The sequence below is a fragment of the Anopheles merus genome, unplaced genomic scaffold (genome assembly GCF_017562075.2).
Source record: "Anopheles merus strain MAF unplaced genomic scaffold, AmerM5.1 LNR4000411, whole genome shotgun sequence".
NCBI lineage: Eukaryota > Metazoa > Arthropoda > Insecta > Diptera > Culicidae > Anopheles > Anopheles merus.
Window position 1 is genome coordinate 30,001 of NW_024427991.1, and position 7,500 is coordinate 37,500.

A 7,500-nucleotide genomic window follows, 5' to 3' on the forward strand; every position below is an offset into this window, starting at 1 on the left:
TCGTGAAAAAACGCTAAGTCCAAGAATCCTGAACTCGAGAGGAAAGCGCTGATGGCAACCTTTTTGACAGGACGTCCCTAGAAAACGGCTTTTTCCTTTTCGGCATTAAGTGGCATGTTTAACGTGGCTAGAACATCTATTATCCTGCAAATGGCACTCAAGCTTGGCAAAAGTCTCGAAACACTCCTATCTTGACGCACCTGCAACCGCAACACGATGCAAAACAAATTGCACGAGCTACTGATACTTGTACCATGCACGGTACACGGTTCCGAAAATTACGCCTGAAAGTATGCAATTTGGTGCTACCCTAGGGAACTTGTATGGGGAAGCCTACCTACGCGTGTCGCACGTTGCAAGTTGCATGGTCGTCGATCAGAGGCATGCAAAAGCACCTATCTAGGGGAATTACTCTACGTTCTAGTAGCTAGTGCGATTTTCCGGTCCAGCACGGCAGTACGCCTGCATGCATACAATCCATGTACCAACCATGTACCTAGGCGTTGGTCAGTAGCTTTTGGCGCCACATGGAGAAAGTATTCGAGTTCAGATTTCTGGGACTTAGCGTATTTTTCAAAACTATTAATGGAAATTAAACTATAAATGGGTCACAAGCTAGGCGTTGCTCAGTAGCTTTTGGCGCCACATGGAGGAAGTATTCGAGTTCAGATTTCTGGGACTTAGCGTATTTTTCAAAACTATTAATTTAAATTAAACTATAAATGGGTCTCAAGCTAGGCGTTGGTCAGTAGCTTTTGGCGCAACATGGAGGAAGTATTCGAGTTCAGATTTCTGGGACTTAGCGTATTTTTCAAAACTATTAATGGAAATTAAACTATAAATGGGTCTCAAGCTAGGCGTTGGTCAGTAGCTTTTGGCGCAACATGGAGGAAGTATTCGAGTTCAGATTTCTGGGACTCAGCGTATTTTTCAAAACTATTAATGGAAATTAAACTATAAATGGGTCACAAGCTAGGCGTTGCTCAGTAGCTTTTGGCGCCACATGGAGGAAGTATTCGAGTTCAGATTTCTGGGACTTAGCGTATTTTTCAATCATATTAAACCGAATCAAACATAAAAATGATGAAACCTACACGACGTTCCTAGGTTATGGACGAAAAGTGACGATTTAGTGCCGGTCAGGATAGCCGTGCACCAAAATTGTGTACCGATCAGGGAAAGTACAACACGGAGGGCGCAGCCCGAGCGTACGCGTTCATGGATGTCCATGTTGGTACAAGTTGCCGGTCAGGATAGCCGTGCACCAAAATTGTGTACCGATCAGGGAAAGTACAACACGGAGGGCGCAGCCCGAGCGTACGCGTTCATGGATGTCCATGTTGGTACAAGTTGCCGGTCAGGATAGCCGTGCACCAAAATTGTGTACCGATCAGGGAAAGTACAACACGGAGGGCGCAGCCCGAGCGTACGCGTTCATGGATGTCCATGTTGGTACAAGTTGCCGGTCAGGATAGCCGTGCACCAAAATTGTGTACCGATCAGGGAAAGTACAACACGGAGGGCGCAGCCCGAGCGTACGCGTTCATGGATGTCCATGTTGGTACAAGTTGCCGGTCAGGATAGCCGTGCACCAAAATTGTGTACCGATCAGGGAAAGTACAACACGGAGGGCGCAGCCCGAGCGTACGCGTTCATGGATGTCCATGTTGGTACAAGTTGCCGGTCAGGATAGCCGTGCACCAAAATTGTGTACCGATCAGGGAAAGTACACTACGTTCCTATGACTTGGGTGAAAAGTGTTGATAAAGTGCCGGATAGGATAGACGGTGGCTTATCGTACACATCACAAACAAAAACCCCTTAGTGAGCAGTAGCAAGTGTCGATGGAACAAAGCGAAGGCAATACAAACTGATCAAGTACAATAAAGAACGCTACGTACTAGGACTTCTGTCCAAGAATGGTGTCCGCGACGGGAGGGCAATGGTCGAGCAAGCAGGTTTCCCTAGTAAACCTTGTATGGTAAACATACCCAAGCGTGTCCGTATGCACGCAACGATAGTCACGAACGGGCACATACCTAGGGAAAGTACTCTACGTACTAGGACTTCTGTCCAAGAATGGTGTCCGCGACGGGAGGGCAATGGTCGAGCAAGCAGGTTTCCCTAGTAAACCTTGTATGGTAAACATACCCAAGCGTGTCCGTATGCACGCAACGATAGTCACGAACGGGCACATACCTAGGGAAAGTACTCTACGTACTAGGACTTCTGTCCAAGAATGGTGTCCGCGACGGGAGGGCAATGGTCGAGCAAGCAGGTTTCCCTAGTAAACCTTGTATGGTAAACATACCCAAGCGTGTCCGTATGCACGCAACGATAGTCACGAACGGGCACATACCTAGGGAAAGTACTCTACGTACTAGGACTTCTGTCCAAGAATGGTGTCCGCGACGGGAGGGCAATGGTCGAGCAAGCAGGTTTCCCTAGTAAACCTTGTATGGTAAACATACCCAAGCGTGTCCGTATGCACGCAACGATAGTCACGAACGGGCACATACCTAGGGAAAGTACTCTACGTACTAGGACTTCTGTCCAAGAATGGTGTCCGCGACGGGAGGGCAATGGTCGAGCAAGCAGGTTTCCCTAGTAAACCTTGTATGGTAAACATACCCAAGCGTGTCCGTATGCACGCAACGATAGTCACGAACGGGCACATACCTAGGGAAAGTACTCTACGTACTAGGACTTCTGTCCAAGAATGGTGTCCGCGACGGGAGGGCAATGGTCGAGCAAGCAGGTTTCCCTAGTAAACCTTGTATGGTAAACATACCCAAGCGTGTCCGTATGCACGCAACGATAGTCACGAACGGGCACATACCTAGGGAAAGTACTCTACGTACTAGGACTTCTGTCCAAGAATGGTGTCCGCGACGGGAGGGCAATGGTCGAGCAAGCAGGTTTCCCTAGTAAACCTTGTATGGTAAACATACCCAAGCGTGTCCGTATGCACGCAACGATAGTCACGAACGGGCACATACCTAGGGAAAGTACTCTACGTACTAGGACTTCTGTCCAAGAATGGTGTCCGCGACGGGAGGGCAATGGTCGAGCAAGCAGGTTTCCCTAGTAAACCTTGTATGGTAAACATACCCAAGCGTGTCCGTATGCACGCAACGATAGTCACGAACGGGCACATACCTAGGGAAAGTACTCTACGTACTAGGACTTCTGTCCAAGAATGGTGTCCGCGACGGGAGGGCAATGGTCGAGCAAGCAGGTTTCCCTAGTAAACCTTGTATGGTAAACATACCCAAGCGTGTCCGTATGCACGCAACGATAGTCACGAACGGGCACATACCTAGGGAAAGTACTCTACGTACTAGGACTTCTGTCCAAGAATGGTGTCCGCGACGGGAGGGCAATGGTCGAGCAAGCAGGTTTCCCTAGTAAACCTTGTATGGTAAACATACCCAAGCGTGTCCGTATGCACGCAACGATAGTCACGAACGGGCACATACCTAGGGAAAGTACTCTACGTACTAGGACTTCTGTCCAAGAATGGTGTCCGCGACGGGAGGGCAATGGTCGAGCAAGCAGGTTTCCCTAGTAAACCTTGTATGGTAAACATACCCAAGCGTGTCCGTATGCACGCAACGATAGTCACGAACGGGCACATACCTAGGGAAAGTACTCTACGTACTAGGACTTCTGTCCAAGAATGGTGTCCGCGACGGGAGGGCAATGGTCGAGCAAGCAGGTTTCCCTAGTAAACCTTGTATGGTAAACATACCCAAGCGTGTCCGTATGCACGCAACGATAGTCACGAACGGGCACATACCTAGGGAAAGTACTCTACGTACTAGGACTTCTGTCCAAGAATGGTGTCCGCGACGGGAGGGCAATGGTCGAGCAAGCAGGTTTCCCTAGTAAACCTTGTATGGTAAACATACCCAAGCGTGTCCGTATGCACGCAACGATAGTCACGAACGGGCACATACCTAGGGAAAGTACTCTACGTACTAGGACTTCTGTCCAAGAATGGTGTCCGCGACGGGAGGGCAATGGTCGAGCAAGCAGGTTTCCCTAGTAAACCTTGTATGGTAAACATACCCAAGCGTGTCCGTATGCACGCAACGATAGTCACGAACGGGCACATACCTAGGGAAAGTACTCTACGTACTAGGACTTCTGTCCAAGAATGGTGTCCGCGACGGTCGGGGAAGCAGGTTACTTATCATGGCAAACAAGTTAAATAGCTACCTTAAGAGAACGAAAGTTACTGTGGATGGAACAAAACGTGTGCCTAGAATTCCTTCCTGGTTTCCCTAGTAAACCTTGTATGGTAAACATACCCAAGCGTGTCCGTATGCACGCAACGATAGTCACGAACGGGCACATACCTAGGGAAAGTACTCTACGTACTAGGACTTCTGTCCAAGAATGGTGTCCGCGACGGGAGGGCAATGGTCGAGCAAGCAGGTTTCCCTAGTAAACCTTGTATGGTAAACATACCCAAGCGTGTCCGTATGCACGCAACGATAGTCACGAACGGGCACATACCTAGGGAAAGTACTCTACGTACTAGGACTTCTGTCCAAGAATGGTGTCCGCGACGGGAGGGCAATGGTCGAGCAAGCAGGTTTCCCTAGTAAACCTTGTATGGTAAACATACCCAAGCGTGTCCGTATGCACGCAACGATAGTCACGAACGGGCACATACCTAGGGAAAGTACTCTACGTACTAGGACTTCTGTCCAAGAATGGTGTCCGCGACGGGAGGGCAATGGTCGAGCAAGCAGGTTTCCCTAGTAAACCTTGTATGGTAAACATACCCAAGCGTGTCCGTATGCACGCAACGATAGTCACGAACGGGCACATACCTAGGGAAAGTACTCTACGTACTAGGACTTCTGTCCAAGAATGGTGTCCGCGACGGGAGGGCAATGGTCGAGCAAGCAGGTTTCCCTAGTAAACCTTGTATGGTAAACATACCCAAGCGTGTCCGTATGCACGCAACGATAGTCACGAACGGGCACATACCTAGGGAAAGTACTCTACGTACTAGGACTTCTGTCCAAGAATGGTGTCCGCGACGGGAGGGCAATGGTCGAGCAAGCAGGTTTCCCTAGTAAACCTTGTATGGTAAACATACCCAAGCGTGTCCGTATGCACGCAACGATAGTCACGAACGGGCACATACCTAGGGAAAGTACTCTACGTACTAGGACTTCTGTCCAAGAATGGTGTCCGCGACGGGAGGGCAATGGTCGAGCAAGCAGGTTTCCCTAGTAAACCTTGTATGGTAAACATACCCAAGCGTGTCCGTATGCACGCAACGATAGTCACGAACGGGCACATACCTAGGGAAAGTACTCTACGTACTAGGACTTCTGTCCAAGAATGGTGTCCGCGACGGTCGGGGAAGCAGGTTACTTATCATGGCAAACAAGTTAAATAGCTACCTTAAGAGAACGAAAGTTACTGTGGATGGAACAAAACGTGTGCCTAGAATTCCTTCCTGGTTTCCCTAGTAAACCTTGTATGGTAAACATACCCAAGCGTGTCCGTATGCACGCAACGATAGTCACGAACGGGCACATACCTAGGGAAAGTACTCTACGTACTAGGACTTCTGTCCAAGAATGGTGTCCGCGACGGGAGGGCAATGGTCGAGCAAGCAGGTTTCCCTAGTAAACCTTGTATGGTAAACATACCCAAGCGTGTCCGTATGCACGCAACGATAGTCACGAACGGGCACATACCTAGGGAAAGTACTCTACGTACTAGGACTTCTGTCCAAGAATGGTGTCCGCGACGGGAGGGCAATGGTCGAGCAAGCAGGTTTCCCTAGTAAACCTTGTATGGTAAACATACCCAAGCGTGTCCGTATGCACGCAACGATAGTCACGAACGGGCACATACCTAGGGAAAGTACTCTACGTACTAGGACTTCTGTCCAAGAATGGTGTCCGCGACGGGAGGGCAATGGTCGAGCAAGCAGGTTTCCCTAGTAAACCTTGTATGGTAAACATACCCAAGCGTGTCCGTATGCACGCAACGATAGTCACGAACGGGCACATACCTAGGGAAAGTACTCTACGTACTAGGACTTCTGTCCAAGAATGGTGTCCGCGACGGGAGGGCAATGGTCGAGCAAGCAGGTTTCCCTAGTAAACCTTGTATGGTAAACATACCCAAGCGTGTCCGTATGCACGCAACGATAGTCACGAACGGGCACATACCTAGGGAAAGTACTCTACGTACTAGGACTTCTGTCCAAGAATGGTGTCCGCGACGGTCGGGGAAGCAGGTTACTTATCATGGCAAACAAGTTAAATAGCTACCTTAAGAGAACGAAAGTTACTGTGGATGGAACAAAACGTGTGCCTAGAATTCCTTCCTGGTTTCCCTAGTAAACCTTGTATGGTAAACATACCCAAGCGTGTCCGTATGCACGCAACGATAGTCACGAACGGGCACATACCTAGGGAAAGTACTCTACGTACTAGGACTTCTGTCCAAGAATGGTGTCCGCGACGGTCGGGGAATTGTGTGTTTGACTCAATTACCAAATCCTAGGAACATACATGTAGTGTATACAAACATTAACATTAACGCGTACGTTTGGGCTGCGCACTCCAAATGGTACACAAATAAGGGTGATTTTATGATCAGACGGACAAAAACAAAGGTGGAGAAGACAGTTTTCGGCACGATGTGCACAGAGCTCATTTCGTCGTCCCGGGCGAATGGAAAAACACAAAAATCGCGAGTATCTTTCTAGGTTTCTGTCTATAAAAGGGCAGGCCAAAAGGTGACCGGTTGAGATAAGCATTTTAAGCATACAAGCACTTTATTGCAACTTTTGACACAAAAACTAGGTACGTACATGTAGATTGTACCAACATGGACATCCATGAACGCGTACGCTCGGGCTGCGCCCTCCGTGTTGTACTTTCCCTGATCGGTACACAATTTTGGTGCACGGCTATCCTGACCGGCAACTTGTACCAACATGGACATCCATGAACGCGTACGTAGTGTACTTTCCCTGATCGGTACACAATTTTGGTGCATGTGTACCAACATGGACATCCATGAACGCGTACGCTCGGGCTGCGCCCTCCGTGTTGTACTTTCCCTGATCGGTACACAATTTTGGGCTGACAACTTGGGACATCCATCCTGACCGGCAACTTGTACCAACATGGACATCCATGAACGCGTACGCTCGGGCTGCGCCCTCCGTGTTGTACTTTCCCTGATCGGTACACAATTTTGGTGCACGGCTATCCTGACCGGCAACTTGTACCAACATGGACATCCATGAACGCGTACGCTCGGGCTGCGCCCTCCGTGTTGTACTTTCCCTGATCGGTACACAATTTTGGTGCACGGCTATCCTGACCGGCAACTTGTACCAACATGGACATCCATGAACGCGTACGCTCGGGCTGCGCCCTCCGTGTTGTACTTTCCCTGATCGGTACACAATTTTGGTGCACGGCTATCCTGACCGGCACTAAATCGTCACTTTTC